We start from the raw sequence: 14,260 nt of genomic DNA on the forward strand, positions 1-14,260 counted from the left end.
GTCCATTTTGACAATACCAAAATTTTTAGACCTGTAGATAGCAAAAAACTCTCTCCGTGGTATAGCATGATAAGTACTTATGTAAATCGCCCACTCGAGATCCTGACACACACAAGAAAAAATCTCATCTAAAGGAGACAAAATCAAATAATCACCACCCTATACTATAGCTATGATTTTATCTTTTGACTATGTAGACTCCACTATTTTTTTCTTTTTTCTTACTCTTTTTAGGTTGCTTATATTAATTATTATAATATCCTTTCTCACCATAATTATAGCAAACAATATCTTTTCTTGATCTTGACTTGCTTTTACCTATGCGTGAGCTGCTTCTATCCTTAGACTTTAATATTCCTTTGTTCTCTGAGATAAGTGCTTGTGAATTAATTTGAGATGTTGCTGAATTCTTTCTTCTTAACTCCTCATTCAATAAACTGCTTGTTACTTGACTCATTGTGACAACACCATCTGGCGTAAAATTACCGAGGGAAACCACTAGTGTCTCCCAACTTTTTATAGTGAACTGAGAAATAATAATACCTACAACTCATTATCAAGAGACATTTTCAGAGAGGATGATTGGTTAGTGATACTTTGTATTTCATTCAAATACTCAGCAATAGAAGCACCCTCTTTATATTTCAGGTTTATAAGTTTTTTTGATCAAGAATGCTTTGTTGCCGGTTGTTTTTCTTTCATAGTAACCTTCCAACTTTTTCCAAAAAGAGTATGTAGAACTTTTAGTAGAAACATGGTGAAAGACACAGTCATCAAGCAATTGTCAAATAAACCCAATTATTTTTTAATCTAACCTTTTCCACTCATCAGCTGTCATAGTTGTGGGTTTTGCACTATCCCCTTGCAAAGGTCCATACAAATCCTTGCAATACAAGATATCTTTCATTCTTAATTTTCATATTATCTAATTGTTTCCATTCAAGTTAATTATATGAGAAACACTACCGACCTCCATGTTCGAACATAAAATTAAATACCACCAAATCCTTGGTTTGATACTAATTGATGGGATAAAAAGATAAGTTTGTATATAAACAAATATAAGTATGTCATAACACGTAGCGGAATTAAACGGAATCACAATTAAATAGGGCATCAAGATTTATGTGGAAAACCCCTTCAACGTGAAGGGTAAAAACCACAGGGCAAATCAAAGAAAATCTACTATAAAAATAATAAATATACAAATCTAAAAGTCTCTGGCCCAAAACTCAAACAATAATCACAAGAGAATAATTATGATACAAGGATTATGTCACTATGCATAATATTCAAAATCTCCCCAAGTAATCACAGTAAGAGTTCACTATAAGTCTAATTTAACTTGAGGTGATAACAATGCTTGGATGATTGAGAATAGTCTATATATTGTCCTTATCTTTTTTCTTTTCCTTTTTCTCTTATTTTTCTGTCCTTTTCTCCTCCTTTTTTTTAATCACATTGCTACAGTTTTTCAGCCCTTTTCACAACCACCATTTGCCCTCTTTTTCGATCTAGGATTAGAAGAGAGAGTTAAGGCTAAAGTGAGTTGTGGACTATTAGAGCCTACTATGAGCTGAACCATGCGTTGTTGCCCAACATTACCTTCGAATGATTGGACTGTCTTCACTTTTAATTAGTATCTTTTATTTTTTGGGGGCAAAAGAGGCTTCAACGACTTCAATTGTTGAACAAACAACATTTGCCACATCACATTAACGATATCTCTGAACTTAGAATGGGAACCTCAACGATTCAGAAACTAATTGAATAGGTACTGTACTCTATACTCTTTGTTTGCTTCAGTTACTGCCAAACATAAACATGCAAGAACTGTAATCATGAATACAGTAACTCCTCCAAAGTATTAACCAATCAGATCTGAATCTACCCAGCAGTCTTCTCAGATCTGCAAAGGCTGTTGGACTTCACTCACAACCCAGTTCAACTTCTTCATGTGGTCCGATGATGGCAGTAAAGTCACCACTCACCAACCAATGAAGAGTACAAGCTCGAGTAACTCTTCTGAAAGAAAATTCATGACACTTAAAAAGGCTACTGAAAGCAAGAAACTCTTTGCACATTGATCTTTTGGAAGTACCCTACAGCAGCAAAATCCTCCCCCACTCTGATGCAGAATAGTTGTATATCATTGTGTAATTTTCTCGAGAAAGTATTAACAATTAAAATGAACGAAATGTCGGTCTATTAATATACACAATCTTATCTCTATTTTTTAGATAGTCTATAAAGAACCTTACTGGTCTATGAATTTTAGTCATTTACATACGTTAGTTAATTCAATGCATCACGTCTTATTAAGTTACCATGAGAAAGAGATGTGGATACACATCACTAGACTAGGTAATTGGATATAAAGGAGCGAAATGATATTAAGTATTTGTTTAAATAAAAAAATAAAAAATATATTATATTTATTTAATCATGTATAAGATAATTCACATGAGAACTCGAACATAAAACTCATTAATTATTCAACAATGGACTGGGTATTAAAATATGCGAATAGAGAAGGAAGCTATCATCATCATGCCTTTAAATTGGATGACAAAATTGCGGAGGTTAGGTGGAGTGCATTGGGCTCATTGGTCGCCAACACCCTTCCCCTCGATAAACCAAAGCACTATAGTTTAATCATCGTCCTCGGCAGGCTTCCGTACCCTACGAGCTCGGTAGGTCTTTAACAATTGTGCCCTGGTTTCAGCTGATACATCCTTATTTAAACTTGAGAGAGAGAGAGAGAGAGAGAGAGAGCCGCAGACACCCAAGATTGGATTCCTTTTCATGTCAAATTTAGAAGGGGAGGCCCCACAGACATCCGAGCCTTGAGACCTGTTCCTTGCCTAAAATGACTACGCTACAGGGTTTGGAACACTGCACTAGCCATCCTACACAAATATATCATATATTAGTCATTTATATATTATTCGTTCCATCTTGTTGATTTTGATGTTTGTATAAGTGTATATTTATAATAATATAAAATATAAAAGCAAATAGTAACTATGATTGCTTAGAGGACAAACAATATTTATCTAAATCACTTTATTTCTTTCTGTCAAAGAGTATCCTCGTATATAGAATCGAGATCCACGTCTATGAATTAAAAAGTTATTAAAATCAATAGACGTTTCATTTGAATAAATTGAAACCCTTCTTATTAGACGATCATGATACTTCTCAAAAATCGAAATTCATAATCAATGACGACTATTAATATAACAATAATACAATAGTAAGTATGACCCACAAGATGTACGGTGGAAATTAAATAAGGTAGATGATGAAAACGAAATTTGATCAATAACATACGACTAACTTTTTTACAAACAATTAATTACTTACGCAAATAGAAAGTTTAATTTTGAGAGAAATAAGGTACAACTCGAGATGAAGATGACACTTTAATATATGTATTTTTTAAATCCTCCTTGTCAAAAATAATCCATGAGTGCATATACCGATATGTGGATTAATACATATGCACTTACATACTACGTTCAAAATAAAAAAAATACATTAGAGTAGAGATGTGGACGAATGCATAAATTTTCTTGAACCTTTGACTAAAATTTAATGCTCCACGATTCAAAATCCAGGATGCCGACAAAGGCATGATTAATGGTGGTCTGAAATCTATGCATTCACGGGTCACAACGAATCAATGCTATGGCTAGTGCACCAAATATATACAAGCTAAAGCTACCTAGATTGGACTAATATGATGAGGTGTGTTTCACTATTTTAATTTTTTATTATTTTATAAAATATGTTATATATATATATATATATATACAATAAAAATCTAAATATTTGGAAGTATATATGTGTAATATTGAGTTTTGGAAGGGTAATGTGCTTTGATTCTCAAAATATGGAAGGTTAGAAGCAAATTGCCGAGTTGAGTGAGAAGGTTTGAGTAATAGCAAGTAATGAGCTGCCATAAACCAACCTCCTGTGGAAGTCGCAATTACCAAACCGAGCAGGCCCAGAAATGGGCGACAAAAAGCTGCGGAAACATGTGCAGATCTCACAGTGCAATACGTACGGCGGAGATGAATGAATGTATACTTCGTCGGCGTCGTCGTCGTCGTCGTTGCATGCTACGGCGTAGGGGTAACGAGAGCAGGGAGAGTAACGAAACCCCATTACTCGTGGTTGTAGCAACGGCAGGTGAAGGAGGGAGAGAAAGCAGCGTGGTGAAGAGGATGACCGGTCAAACGCTGCTCCCAACGCCTCAAATCATAAGACGGTCAGTGAGACGTCCATCACCCCGATTTCCCCTCCTCCCCGCCTCACCTCCCTCCCTCATGGTGTCGTACGCCTCGCACGTGCGGACTGCGACGTCTCTGAGAGAGAAAGAGAGCTTTGTGTTGGCCGTGGACACGGCCACTGCCAGTGCTGTCCCTTCCCCCCCTACCCTTTCTCGGCCGGCACGACTCCCCATGGCTCCAACGATTGTAGCAGGGAGAGTAAAGGAGATCGGCCCCGCGACGTGGAGCACGAGGCGGAGCTCCCACTCCCACTCCCACCACCAATAAACCGAGTCTCATCCCTTTTTACCCCGCTTTGTCTCTTCCCCCTCCCTTATTTAAGATGTTTCCACTGTTGCCGCTAAGACTTCTGGTCACCTCCTACGAACTCCCACTGCTACTCTGAACCCACAACCCTGTACGTCCACAAAAGAATGCTACAGTGGCTGTCGAGTGAGACGATGTCACCAACTATGCATATGGCTCTGCCCTGCAGCTCATCTTATACCTGAATAGTAATCCATCTCTCAGGCAGGAGAAGACGAAGGAAAGAATCTTAAGAGAGGGGCACATTACCCACTCAGATACCCGGCTCCATCTCTGCCTCCAATCGCAAGACAGGTAGGCGTGATGCGAGGTTCCCCCATCAACATCCATTCTCTATACGTGCTTCCATTTCTTTAGGCTTATGGATTCACCTAAGCAGATGTAATTTATTAGATGAAAAGCATATGGTTGGCTTTGAGGAATCAGTCTGTATCAAACTGATGTCATTTCTTTATGAAGGCATGCTATGTCTGTAGAGTGCATTTGGGATCCACATTATGACTCCACCTTTTTGCAATGCCATTTTGTATGATGATGATACAGTCAACTCAATCTGAATATCTAACCAAAAATGTAAAAATATTCACATTTTTTTGTTGGTCCATGACAATCAATTTTGTTGGTCTCCTTTCTTTTTCTAGATGCAGACACAACATTGGATATAAGAAAATTTGTCCCACACAACTATGGAGGAACATAAAAAATGTGTCAAAAATGAACTAAAGCAAACACTAAACTTTACAAGTACAGAATATAATGAAGACAACAACAGTAGAAATCTTACTAGGTTTTGTCAACACTATTGCATACAAAAAGAATTATGTATAAATACACTAGTTAAACTTCTGAATATGGTAGATGAGAGTCATATACACATTCAAGAATAATATAATTGGGATTTGATGAATTGAAATAAGAAAAAAACATGAAAATTTTCTCTTGGAACCCAACCACATAAGGGTGAATGAGACTTGCATTCTACCAGTTTAAACTCTAGGGATTTCCAAGTGTGGAGAAAGATACATCTGAGAGGTAATAAAAATAGATTTAGGAATTTTATGAAGGTTTATCTTGGTTAATGCAGGAGCATGTTCTCTTAGTACATCTTTAAATCCCACTCATTCATATATAATACTTTAGTGAGTGATTGGACTCCAAATTGAAATCTATGAACATGTTTCTTAAGGAATAATGTCACTTCTTACCTCATGAAATTTCCCAACCTGTTGAGATTTTCACATAATGGTTATGATACAATCAAAGATGATCATGGTAGAGATTATATTATATATAATAGGTCTCTTCTAAATTATGAAGTCTCATAATGGAAAACAGTTCTGAGAGGAAAATATGGTGAAGTGGGGGTTACAATCCCTGGAGTTGAAATGTTTTACCTTAGAGAAACTAAATCTTATCAAAATGAGCTTCATTAAAATGATGTTAGGATCATAGCAAACTAATAGGGTTTGATTTAGGTTGTCTAACAACAATTCAAAACCAAATATCAATTTTGAGAATCACAAACCCAATCAGAATCAAACTAAAACAATCTAGCAATTAAGCAAGGCAAAGGAAGCAAGATACTCAAATAAAAGGTAGACAAGGAGACAAAGATTCAAGACAAAATATCTCCAATTCTATATTTTCAGCCTCTTCACAATGTCCCCCAGCATTCTACCAATTCAAACATCCTTTTCGCTGTTGACTAAATTACTATGCCAATATTATATTTCTTTTGGATGAAGGATTAGTTCTTAGGTCTTTTCAAGAAGCCTCCCTTGTTAGATCCATCCACTCACTACTCGACATATAATTTAGAAGCACACAACTTCTCTTCAATACTTAGAAAGCATAACAAAGCTAATTAGTTGCGAGTTCAAGCTCTTAAAGAAATGCTATAGATTCTATTGTACAAGTTTGCCATTTGGCCTCTAAATAAACTCTTAAATGAACTAATCATAAACAAGAGATCAATACATGCTATAACTTAAAGATTGCTCGAGAAGTAGCGAAACTATAAAACTTCAAAACATAGGGTCTACCGATTTTTTTTCGTAATATCGTCGCAGTCCGGGGCATACATAACACAAGTGTTTGCGAGAGCCTAATGACTCTATCACCCATAATATTATCACTTCTAAAGATGTAGCTTTTGGTGTAAAAAAAAAAATTCTTTTAAATTTGTAGAGGATCGATTGAATTTTAGGGATGTTTGACTTCAATGAAATCGAGTCGAAGGAAGGAGGGTGCATCTCAGATGAGAGCAAAATCGAGTCGCGAATATTGTATAAATGTATGTAGTTCTAGAGTCTACAAAATGGGAAAAAATATTACTATGTTTACGTATGTGATGGAAGAAAACAAAGAAATCCGGTTTAGAAAGAGAAGGAATTGTTTTGAAGGAAACTAATGGTAGAATTTTGTCTGAAGGTGTAGAAGTAGAAACTTCCATTTACAAGGCAATAGTTTAGAAAGGCAGTGAAACTTAGTATTTCCGAAATGTGCAAAAGCTAAATCCTGTTTTATAATTCATCATTAAAAGAGAAATAATGCTCCTTACTAATTGTATGGCATCCTCAAATATTATGTTGAAGAAATCAATCATTATTAGAAGGAAGCTAAAAATCATTTGTTTGCCTAAGTATATTTAAGAGGCAAACAAGTTGAATCTTTCTTGTGTCCCATAATCATTTTTTTTGTATTTAATGGTGATTAAATCCTTTAAAAATAGTGAAATAACATGGCCATTATATACCAAAAATTATAGTAATCATGGAATTCGATACATATTTCAAAAGCAAGTACACTTACAAATCTTCAAACAAATAAAAAATTCTTATAATATTCGTAAGCATCGCCTAACGCCAACGATTTTTGTACATATGTCTTTTTCAATCTCACAAGCTTTGATATTAAATATATCTCTCTATATATAATTAATTATATATGTTTTATTCATTATTTTATTACTAATTTTCATTCTTGAGTATTCCTTATGAAGCGCATACAAGTTACACGGAAGATATGGTTCTTCGCTGTGATTGTTGCCAGTATAAGTAGGTCTTCTTAGATTGTGGAGAAGCTTTATCCCATCGGTTTCGTGATTAGGACTTTTGATCAGGCAATTTATTAAAGGTACGAAGGTGGTGCCCATAAACAATATAAGAATCCATTTAATCGTTCTAGGTGGTGGCAGTGGCAGTGGCGTAATAAATGCGACCAACGGAGGTCAATCATTTCATGTCACAATATCTCCATCCATATTACGCTTTTTTTACGAGCTCAATTATTTTAGTAACTCATCCCCTCCATCGCCACCACAACCACACATATTGCCTTCTCTTTTCTTTCTCCCCCCTCCTCTCCCCCTCTCTCTCTCTGTCTTCCTAAAATCAACAAAAAGAAAAGAAAATTGATGAAAGAAAAATCTCAATCCACCACAAACACAGGGATGGTGCAGGAGGAGGAGGAGGAGCTCAGATGAAGAGATCAAGGGAATACTATGAGTTCATGGGGAGAAGCTTCGCTTGCCATTATCACTGGTGTCTCTTCTTTCCCTCTCTTCTCATCTCTGACAAAATTTTCTCTTCCAGACTTCATCTGATGCATCTGAACCTTAAAGAGAGAGCGTGACCTTGAGGAGGCAGAGCCCACTCACCGAACTAGGACAGCAGGAGAGAGAGAGAGAGAGAGAGAGAGAGAGAGAGAGAGAGAGGGTAACAGGCATGGAGGAGTCCCTCAAGTCCCTCTCCGTGGATTACCTCAACCTCCTCATCAACGGGCAGGCCTTCAGCGATGTCACCTTCAGCGTCGAGGGGCGCCTCGTCCACGCCCACCGCTGCGTCCTCGCCGCCCGCAGCCTTTTCTTCCGCAACCTCTTCTGTGGAGCTGACCCTCCCTCGCAGAACGTTCCTTTCCTCCTCCACCACCAATCCCAGCACAGCTCGCTGTCTCTTTCTGGCGGCAGCTCCCCCCGGAGTGGCGCGTCCCCTGCGACCGGCGGCGTGATCGGGGTGAATTCCATCAGCTACGAGGTGTTCTTGGTCGTGCTGCAGTTCCTCTACAGCGGCCAGGTCTCGCTGGTGCCGCAGAAGCACGAGCTCCGCCCCGGTTGCAGCGACCGCGGCTGCTGGCACACCCATTGCACGGCCGCCGTCGACCTCGCCCTCGACACTCTCGCTGCTGCTCGGTCCTTCGGGGTCGAGCAGCTAATGCTTCTCGCTCAGGTCCGCCACAGATCTCTCTTTCTCTCTCTCTCTCTCTCTCTCTCTCTCTCTCTCTCTCTCTCTCGATCCGATCCCAAGTTGGTACATCTCATAGGGACTTTATTGCGGGCTCAGCCTTCATCTCCCTCGACCCCCCACCCCCCACCCCCCTCTCAAATGGAGTGGAATCTTTATTGTAGGATGAGTTCCAGTTGCTTCCTTCATCTTTTTTTTCCCTTCTCATCTTTGTTACATTTACTAGTGATGTGATGTGCTTTTCTTTCTTTTTGTGATGACATCTCCTTCCACTGTTTGCTTCGCTTCTTCTCGAATTCCTTCCCTCCTCTTACTGTGTTAACAGCACCTTTGCAGCAGTATGGCATAGTGTCATCTGTCTCCTTCAAAGCCGCATCGGACCATCTTTCACCTAGCAAAGCCATACACCAACCTACATTAGGGTTTCCCTTCCCTTTCCCAATGATGCATCCTCACTTGTCCTATTACATCCACAATCCCATTCATTTCTTGGATTGCAGGGCCTCCCCATTGCTCTTAAATCCAAACACCACCTCTCTCTCTCTCTCTCCCTGTTCCTATCCCTTCTATATTTTATGCAGACAAAACCTGAATCTCCTTTCCCCACTGTTGTATACTATTGACAATCAACATTGTCATGATCAGCAGATTCCTTTTTCCTCCATTATTGTTGATGAAATGAGCTCCTAAATATTGTACACATCTTTGCTATTCTTGGGTGCAGAAGCAATTGATTAGCATAGTGGAGAATGCATCGATCGAAGACGTGATGAAGGTCTTAATCGCGTCGAGAAAGCAAGACATGCACCAGCTCTGGACCACCTGCTCCCACCTCGTAGCCAAGTCCGGCCTCCCTCCCGAGGTGCTCGCGAAGCACCTGCCCATAGACGTCGTGGCTAAGATCGAGGAGATCCGTCTCAAGTCCTCCCTCGCCCGCTTCTCCTCCTTCGCTCACCACCAGACTCTTGAAGTCGCTGGGCCTTCCATTGAGCTCGACGACCACCACAAGATCCGCCGAATGCGCCGTGCACTCGACTCCTCCGACGTCGAGCTCGTCAAGCTGATGGTCATGGGGGAGGGCCTCAACCTCGACGATGCGCTCGCCCTCCACTACGCCGTCGAGAACTGTAGCCGGGAGGTCGTGAAGGCGCTCCTCGAACTCGGCGCAGCCGACGTCAATTGCCGTGCCGGAACCACTGGAAAGACGCCGCTCCACATAGCCGCCGAGATGGTGTGCCCTGACATGGTGGCCGTCCTCCTCGACCACCATGCCGATCCCAACGTCCGCACCGTCGACGGGGTAACTCCGCTGGACATTCTCCGAAGCCTCACTTCTGAGTTCCTGTTCAAAGGTGCTGTCCCGGGCTTATCGCACATCGAGCCGAACAAGCTTAGGCTTTGCCTCGAGCTAGTCCAGTCGGCGGCACTCGTAATGTCCCGTGAGCAGGCTTACAGTGGCGGCGGTGGCAGCCATCATCACTCGGACATCTACCCGTGATGAACCCAGAATCAGCACTTGCGGCGCAAATAGGTCAAACAGTACCATTCTTAGCCTTACATCTGAATCTGAGACTGTGGCGGCACAATTTGGGGTGCTAAATGAGTAACGAAGTCAAAGATAACAGCAGCAGGAGATCCCAAGATGGTGGTGGCAACGGCGGCACTGGCCAATCTCCCGACCGCTGCCTTGTAAGCTTGAAAGAACTTCATGTCTCACTACTATCTGTCTCATTAATTGCATCATTCTCTATCTAATCTAATATCTACTGCAAGTCAAGGGAGTCAAATTTAAAAGAGGAATCGAGGTTGTGCAGGAGAGACCATTCCATTTCCTTATCTCTCAATCACTGTGGTGTATCAGGTTCTACACAGACCATGTCGTTTTGTAGCATTAATGCGCATTGTCTAGTTGCATCTAGAAATCAATTAGTACCCTCTTTGGATTGTTGGTTCTTCCTGATTCTTTTAGTGTATTGGCTGAAGAGGGAGTCGACGCGAATCAAAGTGAGCTGTGAACGACGAAGAAGACGCAGGTCATCAATCCCTTCACCTTCTGACTTCCCCCAAACCTTTATTCTCGTTTGCTTCTCTAAAGCATCATCTTCACGATCTTTTTTTTCCCTTCCTCCTGACCAATTCTCTCTCTCTCTCTCTCTCTCTCTCTCTCTCTCTCTATATATATATATATATAGACACACACACACAACACACATATGTTTAAATGCAAGTTGCTGTTCTCTTGCACTTAGTGCAGTATGCTATTTCGGTAGGTTATGTGCTGCAATAGTTAGAAACTGTAGCTTCGTGGGTTCCCCCATTCAAAGATCACTTTCACTGGGTGTGCTTGGTCTTCCTATGGTAACTTTGTTTGGATATATATGCACCGGGCAACATCCAAGTGAAGGCAATGAGATGTCTCCTCCACAACAGTTTGAGCATTTCTTTCCTGTTCCAACGCTTTGAATGCTACACATTTCTACACACCATAGAATAGCCAAAGAGATCACTCAGCCGTAGACAAAAAGTTACTCTTGGCTTGCACGAGTGCAACACTGAGTATGCCTTATTGTTTTACTCAAACAGTGGCAGTACTCCTCATCTTCCGTTTCAGTATCTTTCGAGGTTCAAAACAGTCTTCTCTTGGAGAAGCCTTTTCTGTACATTCTGTGTGATGAACTTATAGTATGCTCCTGTGCTGGTCTTAGCTACATCATGCCTTTTTCCTAGATGTTTCAACTTGCCCATTACTCCTTGTCGTTTGTTTTCTTCCTTTTCCAAGGTAAAGCTCCTCTCACATAAAGCCTACTCCTTTTCACCGCAAGGTTCTGTCCGCCAGAACAAGAAGAAGGAGATTCACATCAAGCATTTATCTTTGGTTCCTCCTGATTTAGAAATCTGGTGTATGAACACAGGATTCAAGTTATTGCTAGTAGTGTAAAACTAAAAGTAAACAGTGAACTATATATGATAACACTTTATGACTTCTTCTGCCATAGGTTTAATGGAAAGTGCATGTATAAATGTGTGGCCCCTAAACTATATGTCTACTTGCAACCAATTCTGTGACCTATTTCATTTTTTGTTCTGACCTTTAGTTCCTATCTTGTCATTGATCACTAGTTTCATTCCAAAGTATCCAAGAATACATTTTTTGTATTTCTTAAATTACATATGAGGGATAGTCCTATTTCTTCATAATATTGATTCTACAATACACATTCTTAATACTATAGGGATAGGCCTATAATTAATGTAATATGTGAAATCTACATCCTTAATATTTGTCCCTTTACTTTCTTTAACATGTTCTGTCTTTGAATGCCTTTTAGCTTACTAAATTTGTCAGTGCAAACAAATATTTAATGCTTTAGATGTAATATATATGTGTGTTTTATCCTCTTAAATTCCTCATCAGCTTTTTTTCTATATGTTATGCACCACCAGTACAAAACTATGCCGATGAGTAACACATGGTAGAAGGTGTACAATGGAGGTCCTTCCTAAGAAAATTTCATGTCAGCATTCATTTACATAATTGATGTTGAGTTTATTCTCTTGGTTGAATCATAAATTTCTTCTAGGGTTCAATCATCTTACCTGATAACTTTTGTTTCGGCAATGATCAATCATCTGATAAATGATGTTACTAGTGTAAATGACCATTCAACTATTGACTGAAATGTCTGAAGACAATATTTATCAGATATATTAAATAGATGATTAAACAAATGAAGACTACTAGATTCCTACAAGGGAGGAAAATTACTCATTGTGTTTTCATTCATGTACTGCTATAGATAACAAGAAGTGCTATCTATTTGTGTAAGAAAGATCAAGTGATGTTTCATGCTTAGCAACATATGTTGTTTATACAGGAAATTTCTGATTTTTGTCAAAGATGATTAACCAACAGAATACCATTAGATTGACACTAAAAGGATTCTATTTGAATATTTCTTTGGCCATAAGAAAGCGCATAATTTGGGAGAATGATGAATGCAGGAAGCATATACTGCTGTTTATATAAGATTTTCTCTTCTATTAAGCATCTACATTAAGATTTTTCTCTTCTATCATTTTAGCGAAAACTACATTCGAGCGAAATCATTCGGGTAAAATCTCTGACAAATCATGCTTGTTTTAATCTCTGGATTGGTAGCTCCTCTGCATTCATTCAGGTAAAATCTACATTTTTAGAAGAATGCACACTGAATTTGAAATTGTTTAGCCCTAAAGAAACAGAAATCTATCTTAAACAAAATGAGAAGTATGATATCTTGTTGCACTTGGATGACTCTTATTGCTATATGTACTTGTATGCCTATTGTGCATTTGATCATTTAATACAAAGCTAATGACAGGGATCATCATCCACTTGCATGCAGAAATAAGCATCAAAACAGGTTTGTGTTAAAAGATGATGTTACTAATTTTTGGTTCCAACATTTACTGGATGATCTCGGAAACTTTTAGTTGCAGTTCTCATCTTTATTTAGTCGTGCAATGGATAAAATCTTGAAATAGTGAGGAACAAGCACAAGTTTATCTTATCTTATCACCAACTCTACAAAGTTGAGAGCCAATTTTTCAAGGCAGGAAAGTTTCATGCACTATCAGGAATTTCATGGTACTAGTAATTCTTGTTTTTTCTGTCTAATATATGTAAAATGTTCAAAAGATCCATCAATTTCTTGCTCTCAAATGATGTCTTCAATAGAATCTACCTTATGTCAAAGAAAAAAGCTAGAGGAATGGAAAACCATAAACAAGAATATATCTGTGGTTAGATCAGCAACAAATATAAAAGTCAAACAATATATAGGCAACATTTGTTACATCAAATTCATGACAAATTAGGAATTACATATTCAGATCTCGGAGATACAATTTAATTAATATATAGTGGCAATGCATGAGTACTTCTTAAACTCATCTTATTAAACATCCACAAATTTAGCAAAAAAAATTGATCGACATTATTGATGGTGGAAGAGAATGCTAAGAAAGAAATTTGACCACAAGAGAGGGAAATCAACATTGAATTTATTCATCAAACCGACGATTTGTGGAAGACACTATTGATGGATGGAATCAAAGCATTCTATTCCTTTAATGAGATCCAAAGCAATTGTAGTGGTCGGGTTGCTCAGCAAGAAATCTTCTGATAGGAACACATGCATGCATGGATATATTCTTCTTCTTCTTCCTCCTCTATTCTCGCTTCTGTGATTGGAGAAAAGTAGAACATTGTTCCATATGATCACCTTGATATGTTCCGTCTCTCAGGAACAGATGCAGATGAGCATTTTTACTGCTTCTTTCCCTCATCACAGCTAGCATTCGACAACGACACCATCAACAGGAGAAACTATGCACTCAGACAGTGTGATCCTCGTAAATGGAGGCCGAACAAAAACC

The 14,260-nt window shown here is 38.9% G+C and overlaps 1 pseudogene; it reads left to right on the top strand.

Annotated features, from left to right (window-relative positions):
- Positions 1 to 7,886: 7,886 nt before the first annotated feature.
- Positions 7,887 to 10,794, top strand: LOC103970504 (BTB/POZ domain and ankyrin repeat-containing protein NPR5-like; annotated as a pseudogene).
- Positions 10,795 to 14,260: the final 3,466 nt, after the last annotated feature.

The sequence above is a fragment of the Musa acuminata genome, chromosome BXJ2-11 (genome assembly GCF_036884655.1).
Source record: "Musa acuminata AAA Group cultivar baxijiao chromosome BXJ2-11, Cavendish_Baxijiao_AAA, whole genome shotgun sequence".
NCBI classification, from domain to species: Eukaryota; Viridiplantae; Streptophyta; class Magnoliopsida; order Zingiberales; family Musaceae; genus Musa; species Musa acuminata.